The sequence below is a fragment of the Haemaphysalis longicornis genome, unplaced genomic scaffold, assembly GCF_048455015.1.
Source record: "Haemaphysalis longicornis isolate Haplotype H1 unplaced genomic scaffold, Haemaphysalis longicornis Haplotype H1 scaffold_5, whole genome shotgun sequence".
NCBI classification, from domain to species: domain Eukaryota; kingdom Metazoa; phylum Arthropoda; class Arachnida; order Ixodida; family Ixodidae; genus Haemaphysalis; species Haemaphysalis longicornis.
The window spans coordinates 36,658,973-36,674,978 of NW_027526385.1; the positions used below are offsets into that span (position 1 = coordinate 36,658,973).

At 45.0% G+C, this 16,006-nt stretch overlaps 1 long non-coding RNA gene across 1 annotated transcript; it reads right to left on the minus strand.

Annotated features, from left to right (window-relative positions):
• Positions 1 to 3,227: 3,227 nt before the first annotated feature.
• Positions 3,228 to 15,752, minus strand: LOC144139158 (uncharacterized). Its single transcript, XR_013316081.1, has 3 exons — positions 15,506 to 15,752; positions 9,854 to 9,914; positions 3,228 to 3,413 (listed from the first exon to the last, which is right to left on the minus strand). It is a non-coding gene; the product is annotated as an uncharacterized LOC144139158 (long non-coding RNA).
• Positions 15,753 to 16,006: the final 254 nt, after the last annotated feature.

Below are 16,006 nucleotides of genomic sequence, written 5' to 3' on the forward strand. Positions count from 1 at the left end.
CTCGACCCTTTCGTAAATTGCCCATCTATATGCCTGCCTTTTTCGCTCAAAGTGGGAGAGGAGGCATTTTATCTCAATATCCTCTTTTTAGACTTGCACACATCATCCTTTACTGGCATATTGCTACCATGGAATCTTCCTCCTGTATCATCTGATTTACATTTGTGAAAATAGATAAAAGCAGGGTTCCGGGAACTGCAATTCTGGAGCATTTCTTGTCCCTGCTGGAGTGATGCCTCGAAAAATACAACTACGGTGTCGTGCGCCGCTCATGGTTCTAACTTTTCTTTTTTCGTACACACCACTATCTTCTCAGCAGAAGCTTTCGATAGTTTACTCACCGTACCAGGCAATCTTAAAAAAACAAATTCCTAAGTCTGTCATCTTAACAGTCTCTTTGACCGTTTTGCATGCATTGTCAACACAAAGACGCACAAAAAGCCACATTGTCAATCTATATTTCAGTGGATAATGTCTGTATATGCTGAACATTTTCAACTAGTCCTTTGTTGGGTTACAGGCCATGCTGGAATCGGGGGGAGCAAGACAGCGGATCAAACGGCCGCCACGGCTGCTTTTTACAAATACAATGCCCATAACAAAAACACCCCACACGAACCTCAAGCCACACATAAGACAATTCTTTTGCAAAATATGGTAAGCCGACTGGATTACACACACAAACAAGTTACACATAAAAAATACACTTGGGACGATACACTACTTACTCACCCAACAGATTCATCTAATTTGCCCTAGCTAGATTGCGGGTAGGCCGCACACTCGCGGCACACTCCGATCTGCTCACTGGATCTTCATGACCATTGTGTAGTAGGTGGGGGAGGGCCTACCCGTAATTCACATTCTCAATGCATACAAACCACTCCACATAACAATAGCAAGCACTTCTCACAGCTATACAGACAGCCCATTTCTCTAAATACACGATTGTTTTTAGAGTATAATTGCATGATTCCTCTACAACGCACTTTTAAGTTTCTTACCGAAACCAAATTTTACCCCTTATTTCCTATCACGCATAGTTTTTTAGACCTAACTTCACCTGGCCTTTTACACCAGCCAGCCTTTGAATAATTTTAGTTGTGTTCTTGTTGAGCCAGTTTAGTGTTTACACCGTCGTCTCATATATAATCACTGTGTTGGCGCTCTTTCGCAAGTTGCCCTTGCTCCGCTAAAACTCAACCATCATCATCATCATAAGCAGCAGCAGCATTAAAGAAAGGCAAAAAGCATGAAAACAGGTATCGATGCCTTATACACTTTTTCACACTGCGTTTTTTTACATAAGTCTTGAACGGTGAACCACAGGGTTGGTGGAGCTTGCCGATGTATTTTTCTGAACCTAATATTAAAGTCAGGTGCACGTACACGTAAAAAAAATTGTAGTTGGGTCCTTATTCGTGTGCTTTTTTGATGGGATGGAAACCTCAGCTTCCAAAAATAGAAGAGGACGCCACAGTTCCAGTGGCTAGCGTTGTTTTCTTTTGTTTAAACATTTCGCCTTGCATATAAGCCCAGACAAAAAATAATGCAAGCGTGTCAATACGAAAGCCTATCCTACGTGCTTACCACGGGTGTATACATGCAACAGAAGTGGCCAAATAAAATTGAGTGCCGTCAGGTAGAAAACGTGAAGAGAAATAGTAAACAGAATTGTGAGCTGAAATGTATTCGCCGCAAACAAGTCATTTTTATTCATAAAATAAAAACTGACAGAGCTATGAAACGAACGCTGGATCGTTCAGTTAAAACAAAATGCATTATTTACCGTTTAGTGCCTTTTCAAGAATGTTAAAGTGCTGTAGTATTGGGCTATGCATCGTCCAATTTGCACGATTGGCTCAATCTGCGAGAAAACGAGTGGTCTCTCTTCTTTTCCAGTAGAGACTAGTTCTGAGCAGATTGTGGGCATGCGAAGGCTGAGGGCTGATCTCTCAATAGGCATTCCATGGGCACAAATAAAGCACCGAGATATTCTGGAGCAGTCCTGGGTAGCCTTAAACAATCACGCAACCGGGAGTGTCGCTAAGTGCTTTAGGTTGTAATTGCTACATTTCTCATTGTGTCGCTTTGTACTGAGAAACATATTTTCCGAATGACTAACATTACCCCACCAAACGTAGATCTGACTGTAAGTAAGGTTGTCATTTAGTCCATCTTCACAAACATCACCACAGTCTATTAAAAAGACGAATTGGTTTGGAAGTGTATGTCTAAACTGCGGTCCTTTGTTTTCACTGACTGAGAGGTCGCATTCTTTTTACTCAATGCTGCCACCCTCCATCTTAATCACTCTTTCCAAACTTGCTTCTCAGTAGCATGAGCTACTTAGTTGCAAGCTCTATGCGGTGTGGTGCACCAAACGTTTGGGTGAGCCGCTCGCGGAAAGCTCACGGCCCGTCTTAGCAATACAACATAAGCGCCCTCCATGTTTCCCACACTGCGTAGCTCGTTCCCGCTCGAAGCAAAGCATGTTTACCGACTGGTACCCTCCTCACACCCTACCTTTTACAGCGTTTTCGCAGCTAGGGAATCAGCGCTGTTCTAGACCAGCTGAAGACTGTAACTAGCGGCCAAAGTGGCGCCTGTGCTGATGTTGACCACCTTCCGTGGTTCTGCTAGCTATACTGGACTTTCGCAACTCGGGAATTGACTTGGCATCCAAGGGAGGAAAGGCCAACTTCAATTCAGAGCTTGGCGAACTAAGACATGCGTGCTGTTGTAGCAGTTGCTATCCAATTTTGTTTTCGTTGCAGCAGTTTATTGCTAATCCTGAACCCGCTGCCACAAGTTGTCGGCTTGTTAGGCTGGGACGTACTGCAGAAACTGCTGGCAGCTCCGGTCAAAGCCAGCGGCAAGAGGCGAACACTTGTTTTTTTTTTTTTTTTTTTTTTGGAGTGTATTGGTGCTTTTATTTGTTTCCCAACCACCTTGTACCGGCATAAATAGGTGAAATAATCGTATTGACCAACACCAAAGACCGATTCGTATCTAAGTAGATGGCCGCTTACACCAATGTGAGCACATGGGTAACCTTTGGAATCGCTACCTCAATAAGTACTTTTATTCTTCTCATAATTATCTTACATTAGTGTGTTTCCGTGATTTAAATTCCCACGCCGTGTTTCTGATTACTGATACCTATTGAACTTCAACAAACACCCAACAACCTTTCTTTCATTTCTTTTTATTTTGTCAGAAAGAAAGCCATGACATTAACAGGAGATCTCAGCCAAAGCCACAATTCACCCTTTCACGCGGGTATCGTTGATTCCTGGTGGTAGTTTTCTGACGGGTTTCAGGCACACACCGTCAGTGGATCCGGTACCGCGGTTCAAGCTGAAGCATATGCAACCAGGTTTACAGGGTCCATTTTGATTAAAGCCATTGCACTGAAACAGGCGAAGCATTTTCATTTCATTTAATTTCATTTAATGTACCTTCAAAGCCCGATGGCGTTACAGAAGAGAGTGTAATGAATGCATAATACGAATACAGGAAAGGATATCGAAAACAGAAATCGAAAAAAAATGCGGATTAACAAAAGCGTTTTTCTATAGCATTTCTAAATGCAGACAAAGCCGTTATGGTAGCAACTGAGGCAAGGAGGTGGTTCCATAGATTGGTGGTTTTCGGAGAAAATGAGTGAAAAAATAATTTCAGTGGCACTGTGCAATGAACAATTTATGGAGGTGATAAGTGCGAGACGGTATATATAAAGATGCAGGTAAAAGTTGACTTCTCTATTCCGGATTGTAATAGTAAATTTGGTGCAGTAGTAGTAGTCGTGCTAGCTTTCTAGGGTGTGAGAGGAGAGGGAGTGTTAATGTAGCCTTCATAAATGTTACACTTTCGGTCCCAGAGTAGTTACCAAGAATAAAACGTGCAATACGATTTTGAACAGATTCTGTTGCATTTGTTAGATATTCTACTCCAATGTCTCAGACAGCAGAGGCATATTCAAGCTTAGGCGTATTCGTGTTTTCTAAAAAAATTCGCTATACGTTAGCTAAGGCCATTAAGAAATTGCGACGGATGTAACCAAGCGTGCGGTTCGCTTTGTTAGTGATATGGTTATGGTTCGTTAGTAAACCCTGCGTTAACAAACCCTTAGAATATGTAAATTTACTTTTGTTTACAATTTTTATTCCTGTAACACTGGAAAGATGAGTTCTAAATAAATCATTAGGCGCCCATTCCTTTAAGAGCATCCTTAAATCCCAGCAACAAGTCTCTCAGCCTGCGCGCCTACCAACGCGGAAATGTCGGTGATCACACATCTATTGGACAATGTCACAGAAAATGAATAGTTAAGCCCCCAACAAACTCACGCACTATCAAGAAATCAAATAAAAATTCAGAGCCCTTCCACCCCGTGAAGAGGGATGGCCAGCAAAGCTGCGGTGCCGAGCCTCAACGTGAGGTTTGATTGCATCGTAGTCCAAGGGGTGCACGAGGCAAAACACGTTTGTTTGTAATTTGCGATTGAGCATTGTTCCTGGTTATTAACTGAAAGTCCAGTCCTGTGCAGTCACTGCTCCTCGCGCAAGCTCACACGGCTCTTCACGAGCCACGTGAAACGGCTATCAAGCGGCTCCGACGCAGCGTCAGACTTGGCTACTGCGCAATTGAGGCGCACACCTGGGCACTCGCTGGCGCCAGTGTGTCTGCCTCGACTATGACGCAACCCAATCCAACAAAATCCACTTTAATCCAATCCAATCCAAATTCAATCCAATCCAATCCAATCCAATCAAAACCAAGCCAAGCCAAGCCAATCGAATCCAATCCAATGCTCCTCACGCTTGCGCAGAACGGCCCCTCACGGCACACGTGAAACTGCTCAACCTCGGCCAGTGTAGCTTACGCTACAAAACACACAGGAATCGGTGGTAGAAATTTATTATAGCGCGGGTATGATAATCACGGCGCATGCTCTATGAAGGCCCTACGACCTTGTTAATTTTGTATGATTTTTTCCATGCCCAGTGGGTGTGGCGCGCAGTTTTACGATTCCGCGGATTTGATAGTGCTCCGCAATATGGCGCTACGCTCGCTAGCGATTCCTGTCTACATCGCTCTGGGACCGGAGACGATCTGCTGGATCCTAGCCATTTACAGCTTTGCTATAAAAACATTGCTGGCGCATGCTTTTGGAACGAAAGTTTAAAAATTTTAAAAAAGAAACAAACGTTCGTTCCGCCTTGAACGATCTTGGTGTGTTACTGCGTTAAGGGGACACTAAAGTCTGAATAAAATGTTGTTTTAATTGAAAAATATACGTTTTCTGCTTATTCGGTTTTATTGACGAGCAACGATGAGTTACTTGCTGAGGAATAAGTAAATAAAGCTGGCTTTTCTCTCACCCGCTTCGGTTGTGTTTTTTGTTACGTGACCATTGCGTCACAAACTAGGAGCGAATCCACGCCGCCGGCTCACTATGTGGACGCGGGCTTCCACATAGTGATCGAAAGCGGTGCGAGAAAAACAGCTTGCGGTGGTCGCGCGGAGCGGCGGCGCACAGGTCTACTGTGGCAATACCGTAGGAAATAGGACCCCACTACTCCAACCCCTCCTGTCCTTAAGCACAAGGGGGTCTCAAACGACTCACCCTCCTCTGTACCTCCCCTTACACAGGACGAACGTGTCCAAAACAAAATTACTGAGATTGAGGTCTCCTGTAAGCAGGCGCTGGCCGGAGCAAAAAACCGAATGCTCGAATGTTCACCATGCACTCCAAGCCGGAATATCCAATCTCCATTAGAACGTAGAGCCCTTGCGCTGTGAATTTCGCAACAGCGTTCAAGAGCTCCTGAACGAAATTAATACCCTCTGCTATCCTATTCCGGACCTCGTCCTTAATTATGACATCCTCAGGGAATAAGATGGAGACGCGGTCCATTCGGGTCTGGCAGTGGAAGTGCAAGGGGTGCGTCAAAAGCGACAAGCGACAATTCTAACCAAGGCAACGGCAACCCTCCTTACGATAATCGTGTTACAAGACCTAGGTTCGTCAGTCATGCTTCTTGGCCATAAGGCATTTCAAGGTGACGACAACCTCACAACATCAGTACTAGTTCACCGTAATATTCCTGCTGATTGCGCGCAGTTTGAGTGGCATCGCTGTTCCTCAGGATCTGGTGACTCTCTTTCCGAGAAAAAGCGAGACTGAGCGGGTGTACATTTTCAACGTGTACAGTATACACGGCATGCGTTTATTCTCCTCTTCCCTTTTGCTAAACAGACGATAGGACCCCCTTCGCTTATCACAGTAGGCGACTCTAATGCGCCACATAGAGCCTGGTGACAGTACTCGCCACGGCAGGCTTCTCTGGGATCAGAGTCAAGCACATCGGCTTACTATAGAGTAGGAAACCATCGATTACAACTAGGATATGCAATAGCGCTTAGCGTGACTCATCACTCGCTATCACCCTCACTTATCACGTCAAACACGCATATTAGACCTCCACTCCTCACACATTAGGAAGTGATAATTTTATCCTCCAAACAGACGTGACAGTAGCCATCTTCGTGTGCCGCCGCCCTCGGCAGACCTTTTTGCCACATTGGGACTTTTTCCTGAGAGTGCACCAAACTCTCGATCAACCCGAAATTGGTACTTCCGGATAAGACAATCGGTCTGAGAAAATTCTTCAAGATGCTCGGCACACAAAGTATCGCGCTTGATCCGGGAATCCCTTCGGATATGGTTGATTCCCACCTACACCATTTGTGGACTGCCTACCGCAGTACACAACTCAGATGGGGCAAACAAAAGCACAAGAGTAAACTGCCCTCTAAACTATGCCGCCTCAAAGCTGAAATTGACCGGGACTCTGCCAAGCTTGCCCAAGATCAGTGGCATGAAATCTGTAATCAAATGAAGGGAAACCTCGAAACGAAACACACTTGGTTCCTCCTCAGGCATATAATAAACCCCACTCGTGCAAACACTGAACAGACCCATCGGCTTACAGTGGTCACACAAAATATCCTGTGTACCAATGAAGAACTACTAGACAACGTTTTCTCGCTATATGTCCCCACTGGTGACACCCAACCACTCCCTTATATATAAGTACAAGCCAATACGGATTTTGATGCAGATTTTACAGAATCAGAGGTACACAGCGCCCTCCTTGCTCTCCTCCCGGTCAGCGCCGGGGCCGGAAGGAATAACCAACAAAATTCTCCGCCATCTGGTCGACTCCTTGATATCGGCTCTTGCGGATTACTTTATTTTAATACATTGGAAGCTCGCTTATCTCCCCCAGGCATGAAGGCACGCCCATATCACCCTCGGTACGAAGCCAGGGATGCCTGTTACCAGTCATCACCCCAGACACATCTCACTCCCCTAATGCTTAGGTACAGTCTTTTCCTTGTCTCATGCCTCTAGCCACATGTTATATCGCTGTATCAGCATTGCTAACTTTTTGGTAAATGCATGTGTATATATCTTGCGTTTTGTGCGTATTGTTGGATGTATTTCCATTTGATCATGGTTCCTTCTTGCCTTCCTTCCTTGGGTAAATTCTGCAAGCCGCGGAGTCAACCGACCAGTTGCTAGTCAGCGCCGTGTGTCGTCGTTTCTTGTCCCGTTTTTTTTTTGCGCTGCTTTGAATTTCAGTTTATTTCACGTGCTCAATCCCTTAGGAACTGTGCAATTCTTGAAAACATTTATAGATGCTTCTCCAGTGAAGTCTCGCCGTTCACCCCTTTTGTGATGTCACAAACCGCGGTACCCAAAAGCGTGCGGGGCGTAGTCCACTGTTTGCACGTTTGTGGTATTAAGTGCGAATGCACTTCTTAAGCGACCCTGAACCTGCGTCCACCGGCGATGTCCGCATAGCATACCCACGTGGGGGATTGGCCAGGAATCTCCTCGTCTTCCTTGGCAACGGGGGGAGATGGGCGCGCGCTGCCTGGCCGCTGACATAGTACACACCCACGTGGGGGACTGGCCAGGAATCGGGCGTGAGAAGGGCTAATGCACCCGCTTAAAGGAGTACTGACACGAAATTTCAAAGCTGAGATCCGCTCTAGCAATCAAGTACAACGACAACACAAATAGGTGTCTGTGAATAAATGCATCTTTCTTTCTTTGTAGTTGTGTGTGTGTGTGTGATCTCTCTTTCGCGAACATTACCGAACCGCGCAAATTCAACTCGTGCATTCGCACTTTCACATTCTTCCCCTCGGGGAAATGCGGGGAATTTTTTCTGCCGTATTAAACAACTGCTAGTTGCGAGAATGGTGTATTTATGATCTCGGCACCGTAATCTATCTATGCAGGCGAACTAGCTTCCATCGTTTAGAGTTCCTTTAAGTAATTTTGTTTAAATATGGAGTGTAATGCAACCTTTTTAAAAGTCAACTGCAGTTCTATGTTTACACGGCCAAATTTAGTTTGAACGGACAGTACGTGCCACCGAAGCATTTGTGAAATGATTGGTAGCCCTCTGAAATGTACTGTTAGTCAGTTTAAAATATTTAAAATAACTCCGTCGCCGACGACGCTAACCCATCCGGCGGATTCAGTCAATAGCCGTGAAGCGGAACGTACATGCCAGCCAGCCGGGTGCTTGGTTCTCTGGTTAGGTAAGAGAACCAGTCCGGTGTCGCTGGTCGCGCTTCTCCAAAGGCTGTCGCTCTCTAGCACGCGTAAAGCCGTTGAGCCCTGGTTTTTCCTGGCCAGTCGTCCGCTTTGAGCACCCACTGGCCGGCTGAAACATCACTTGAGCCTGGCCGTATTGGCAGCGCTCTTCTAAATTTCAAGTTCAGAATCGCGGATTCGTCCTGGTCGTTTGCGCCATGTAGGCGGGCATTGCAGCTGTTGAATTTTCTTTCACGCATTTTTTTGCGGGCTATATCAAATAACGTTTTGTGAACAGGTCAAAATTTTTAGTGCAGAGCGTGTTTAGGTGCTCAGGGTTCTTGGAAGTACCGCGGTATTGCCGGATCGAGGAGGTGATTGATTGATTGTAGTGTTTAGCGCGCCGACGCAACGCAGGCCAGGAGGCGCGCTGTAGTGGAGGGCTCCAGAATAATTTTGACCCCCTGGGGATCTTTAAAGTGCGCCTAAATGTCGTGCGCACGGGCGTTTTGGCTTTTCGCCTACATCAGAAAAGCGGCCACCGCGGGCGGAAATCGAACCCGCGACCTCGTGCCCAGCAGCACAACGCCTTAGCCGCTGAGCCACCGCGGCGGGTGAAATCGAGGAGGTAACGTCGAGTATACTAACGGTGCACCCGGGGGCTTTTGGATCAGCGTCCACGCGATTACGATCTGATTCTTCCGAGAGATCGGCCAAACGTTAGTGGACCTTCTGGATTATCAGTCCCAAATTCTCTGAGGCCTGCCTAAAACGCGATTCCGCTCTGGATATTGCCACGTGCTACTCATGAATTCCCGTCTGAAGGCACTAGCTGTTCTGGCTGCCCGCGGACTATCCAGGACTGGTAAATCAAGGCCTAATAATAAGTTACAATAACTCTTAGCTAATATTTTGTCTCATAGGTAAAGCATAGCCGCAGCCTGCGTAAATTTGAAATGATGTAGGGCGCTCGGTCAGTTACAGCGCTTAGAGAGTGCCATGAATGCGTGCTGCACTTATCCCTGGCAAGATACCGGAGAAGGCCCTGACCACATCAGCACGAAATGTGTAACGATGGTTTAAAATCACTGATAATAAGTTTGCAACTCTTGCGTTCGTACCCATTTGCGTCCATTTAGACCCTTTTATTTTTTAATGGTATTTGAATTTATTTTATTTATATTTTCCATTTGCAAAATACTTATTTATAAAAAATAGTTTTGAGAAACTTACTTTTGCAAGGCATTCAAGGTGAGGAGTAAAATCGGGACCTCCGAATTCACGGCGGAGGTCTCTGAAAAACATTGAGAAGTCGAAATTTCCTTCAGTACAACTAAACCAAAAAATTCTGTTATGTGATGAAAGTGTGCCTATTAATTATTTACCCAATTGTTATACGTCAAATCCCCAGTGCGGGGTGTTATATCAGGGGTGGGAATCGGTGCAGGGTTTCTTTGGTGGGCGCTTTGAACCGAATAGGCTGCTTTATGGGGCGGAAAGTTCATTTGTTCCTTCGTGTGTTCGAACGAGAAAAATGCGGAGGTGTGCAGTTGTACAAAAATCTGCAGGATAATTAGTGTTTTAGTGGTAAGTGCGCGAATATATGCGAATACATGTATGTATGTATGTATGTATGTATGTATGTATGTATGTATGTATGTATGTATGTATGTATGTATGTATGTATGTATGTATGTGTGTATGTATCTGTTTCAATGATCTACCACATCCTCCCCTTTGCTTTCCGAGGTTTTCTTGACTGCCAACCGTTATTTCTGTATTATTTCAAAGAGCACCTCATTCCCTATGCTGATTCGCTGTATGTATGTGTGTGTATGTATGTATGTATGTATGTATGTATGTATGTATGTATGTATGTATGTATGTATGTATGTATGTGCGTATATATATGTATGTATGTGCGTATGTATTGTCACGAACCATGCATTGCGTTTGTTTATTTATGTTTTGGTTTTACCACCCGGCTGCGCCGGTCTGTGTGATTTGTGTGCCAATGGAAGCGCGTGTTCCATTTTTTTATTTTTATGCCACACGTGTTATCTGTTTTGATAAGGAGAGCGTTTCGAACTAACTTCAACAGTTTAAAATAATCGTCTTTGGTCCACAGTGTTCTGGATGTAATTCGACGGTTCGAGAAACACTCGCGCCCAAGGATAAATTCTCGCAGAGCAGACGCTGCGCTATTTGATTCGCCGACACTCGTCTACGCACGTTACTTTGTTGACTGCTGCTTCGCCGCCTGCGTATTCTTTGAGTTGTTAGGGGAGCTCAAGTTCACTCCAATAACTTCTTTTTGCTTTAAGACAGCTGCGTCGTCTTTGTCGGTGGGACAGTATGTATGTATGTATGTATGTATGTATGTATGTATGTATGTATGTATGTATGTATGTATGTATGTATGTATGTATGTATGTATGAATTTATGTATGTATGTATGTATGTATGCATGTATGTATGTATGTATGTATGTATGTATGTATGTATGTATGTATGTATTGCACCATGCCGGTATTCAGGAGATTGAAGGTTCGGATCCCACGCGGTGGGCATTTATTTTTTCTCCACTTTCTTTCTTTCTTTCCAAATTCTTTATCTGTTTCAATGACCTACCACATCCTACCCTTTGCTTTCCGGGGTTTTCTTGACGGCCAACCGTTATTTCTGGATTATTTCAAAGAGCCCCTCATTCCCTATGCTGATTCGCTGTATGCATGTATGTATCTATGTATGTATGCGTGTATGTGTGTATGTATGTATCTGCGTATATATATGTGCGTATGTATGTATGTATGTATGTACGTACGTATGTCTGTATGTATGTATGTCCCTCATTCCAGCTGCCCATCCAAAAGATAAAATAATTCTTGATTGAGGCGTTTACATAGGTAAAAAATTTCAAAGTACTAAATCTCGTGGCACACTTTGTTGGATTGTTAGTGGAACATGAGGATGAAGCTGGTACCTAGCTGAACAGACGCCTACATGGATAAAGAAGGCGAATAGGCGAGGTGACAGGCTAGCTTCTATGAACATGGTTCTCTGCAAATTGTGTATGTATACTGCCTATTTATCGTCTATTTATCGGTGACGGCCTCCTCCCTCGCAGCCTTGGACGTCCTTCCACATACTTCACATTTGCCAACGTTGTTCAGCAAAGACATGAAGCATAATTGAAGCAAAACATAAGTACATAAGTGAACCTGTTCCTTATCTTTTAGTTACAAATAAACTATGGCCAAAGTTTCTCCGTGGCGAGCGCAAAAAAACGTTACAAGCAATATTTTAACGCCAACATACAAAGAGAGAAAGGGAGAGAGTGAGAGTAAAAGTCAATTTCGCAACCCTTGTAGGTGGTCAATTCAGCAGCTAGTGGCTGGAGCACCGCGCCAAAGATTAACAAAATAGCCCAAAGACGGCGCTCCAGCTGTTGGAACGCGGAAAATTTGAAGTAAATTTAGCACACCTCTATAGCTTATATAATGGGAGGACCGATACAAAGAGAGGTAGAATAAACATTAGAATGGAGTCAAGTGGTCGGTTTCTTCAGACCCCGTTGAAGCATCGAGCCGACGCAATCCGGTAGATCAGCTGAAGCTGATTAGCAGTAACTCCTTCCCATTGCTCAACCGGGTGTTTAGGATTTGGGGAAAGAATTGTGTTAACTCCAACACCATGTCATCCAGAGTGCAGGGTAAGTTGCCGAATTGGCCCTAACATTCGTATTGCATTGCCCTGATAAACTGGAGCTTGGCCTGGTTGGGTAAAGTGCTAGTTCGGAGTAGACGCGAGGATGGCTCACCTCTCGTGGTAATAGAGGGATGACCTGAAGGGAGTGAAAGCCGGTCTAGCCTATAGTAATCTCCTCCCAGGTATGAAGGTAAGGGCGCTCGGGTACGCGCTCGGGTACGCGCTCGGGTACGCAGACCTCGAGGAGTACGCGCTTTAGGCGCTCGGGTACGCAGACCTCGAGCAGTATCGTCAGCAATACATTACTACAGAGGAGACATGAGGCGGAAGGGCGAAAATTGATACCCTTTCTTTTGAGGTATACGGTTGAAAACAATGGTGGCGATGTGTGATGCGGCCTTGGACGTAGCACCTACACGCTAACAGCGAGTCTATAGCAATTATTAATTCCCCAGGTTTCTGCGTTATTGTCCGCCTAATAGCTGCCTCATCGGCCTGTAGCACTCTAACTTTCCTGAGACTGAGGCTCGGGACGTGGTTGTCTTTGTTCCTTACATGGTTCGTTACAATCACCACCCCAGCTCCACCTCTTGCATAATCGGCGGCGTCCGTAGAGTACACCTGATTGTTGGAGCCATAGTTTTTACCTGGGCCCTAACTCGCGCCTCCCTCCGTCCGTCGTGAAAGTGCGGGTGCATCGTTATTAGGAAATGGGGCCACTCAGAGGTTTCGGCGAAGTTCTATGGGTATGTCTTCTATGAAATAAATGGGGCGATCAGGTGCCTTAACTCCCAATCTAAACTGAAAGGCTCTACACGCCTCCGTCTCTGCTACCCTTAGCGTTCCCGGATCAGGTGGCCCTCAATAAGCTGGTCCAAAGTATTCTGACCCCGCGTTTGAGGAGACAGTTTTTGCGGATGTATGGGGCGAACCCAGGGCATCTTCACACACTTTCCTAAAGGGCGTAACAAGCTTGATCTTCTTATCCTTATTTACTAAAGCACAAGGCATCACGTAGATGTTCCACGAGATGACAAGCGCCTGGACTAGACGAGGTGTATCCGATCTATACCCTTGGCCCTGTTTCGATCGGGAATGTGAACAATCTCTCCTCAAGTGCGTTCCAAGTTCCATATAATCGCTATCTTTCCGCAATCTGCTTGAAAGATCAACCTTGGAATTTTGATTACCTAAGACGGGAAGATGCTGGCACCGTCAAGCAGGATCTGTATTGAAGATACATTGGCTCACCTACAGTTCTTAGTGCGCAGTAGGAGCAGTTCAGTATTTTCTTGTGCAGAAGAAGTTTTGGCACACATTTTCATGGTATCAGCCGCCCCTCGGAGATGATCCGGTATCTCTCCGATCCGGGCCACAGCAGTGCACAACGGGATATTGTAGACGTAAAAATCTTGGAGTGACGCCAGTTGTTGAAGCAGGTCGAGGAAGGCAGTGTTGAATAGGAAGGGGACAGGACTGCTCCTTGTGCAAGTGCAGCGTCTGCCGGTGCGAAAGCGTTGTGTGTAAATGTGTCCAATTTGGAGCGCAGCTTGGCGTCCAGAGAGAAACTCCCTGACTTATGTGTATGCACGCCTATCACACCTAAGATCGTTCAGGTGTTAATTTCGAGGGACTTCGATAAAGCGGATTGTGAACCACGTCAGAGTGCACAGCTATGAGGCGACTTTTCGTGTGGTATGTGGCATAGGAAAGTGGAAAACTGTGCCTCCCAGAAACATAAGTACCGCGCACACAGGAGTACTGCGGGAAGAACACCTCCGATTGCAACAGAGCTCGCGGCGAGAAACGCCTTGGGTCCAACTTCTCTCTCCCCTCCACGCACCTCGCACTCATCGAGGAGCGGATGACATTTCCGATGAGGGGCCATCGAACCTTGCCACCACGAGAAATGAAATGAGGAAACAACTTCTCCTTTTTTATCTAAGAATAACCGAAAAGCTGAAGCCCATGTTTCGAGCTGCTCATAAAAGATACCCTGTGAAGAGAATGCTTTTTTAACAACTCGTTGGTGGGGAAATGCAGGAAACAGTATACATGTTTCAGAAAGAAAAGGTGCTACCTTCACTTATTGGGCAAGTGCTGTCACCCGTGAGAGAAGAGGACTACAAAGAAGACATTTTTTAGGGTCTTGAAGGTGTATATATGAGGAAGAACTAGTATGTGAGTCAGCATTTTGCTTGCACTGAAGCCGCTGAACTGCCCCTCTAAACTGGAACCTGCACTGACTGTGTGAGCTCCGCACAAGTTTTTACCCTTCTGCCAACCTTAGTGCAGTCAGATGAAATGCTGGTATGGTTCATGCAGCCCACCTCAAGGTGACAACATACGCCATATTCAGGAAAGCCACTACAATGGCCTCCCTCCAAATTCGAGAATGTTCCCAGAAAGCCAACATACCACTAATAATTCCACCACCTAAATTACCACTGTCTGCAGAGGTCAACATTTTTGACAGCCCTTGGTTCCCTGTTGTTGAAAACATAATCAACGAGGCCCTCTTATTTAGAATCTTTTTTTGCTGCTAATCGCGATTTTGAGGATGGCTTATGTTGATTTATCATCGCCTGTACAATCACTCTTGAGCACGCCATAACTGCTCTCAAAGTTGTTTTTTACAAAAAAAAAATACCTTTGGGATTCCGGTTTTTTCTAAATATTTCATTCGCTGATAACCTGCTAAAGCTACGCTGAAGTAGGGAATTCTTACCGCCTTTTTTATGTTTTTCAGCGGGCAAGAAATAAATTACGGAATAAAGAGCAACCAGCGCAAGAAAGGCGCATATGCACATTCACGCACACTCACACAAGCACACATATACGCACAATGCGTAAACTTCAAAACGAACCATCAGAGATTATTTCTGCCTACAGTTTTTCAGCATTAGTAAACATTAACACAGCCGGTGCTAAAATGCTCAAAACACGGCTAACCGATTTGTTGTTTGTTTACATCGTTTACGCGCCTGACGACTCGGAATTATACCGAAAAATTATAATTGCTAGACACAATTACAGGTTTCTGCTTTCACTATTCTAAACTTACGCCTTCCACGACTTTTTGTTGACGGCGTTTATACTGCAACACCATAATCACTGAACAGTTTCCTCAGTGTAGCGTCGGTCCCACATTAAAAACTTAATTAAGCCCATACTCACTCGTCATAGGCGCAGTAGCCAAATAACGGTCCCAGCAGCAAAGTAATGGCGAACGCTGTAATTTCTGGAGATCGCATCTTTATCTGTGTGGCTATGTTGTGATTGCCGCGCAATTATGGAGTACGCATGCCTTTTACATTCACAAATATGTAAGAGAATAAAATTAATTTTTCAACACTGCAGACAAATGTTTACAGTATTTCCTATACGCCTTGATTTAGTAGTAAAGGTTGAGCTACCACCTGCAAGAAGCGGCACTGAAAGATTTTTCCATCAACGCGGATACATCTTCCAGTTTCAGTGTAGTTTATGTGAGGATTTTTTAAAGTAGATAAAAAATGCTTTTATTGGTGCGCCTGAAACTCAGCCGGACAATACCCCCGATATAGCTCGAGTGACATCACTCAAGTGCACAAACAATGCGCAGCCCAAAGAGAAAGAGAGAAGAATATGTTCACCAAGTTCACCAAGCTATTGTTGACTATGTTGTGCACGTATTTT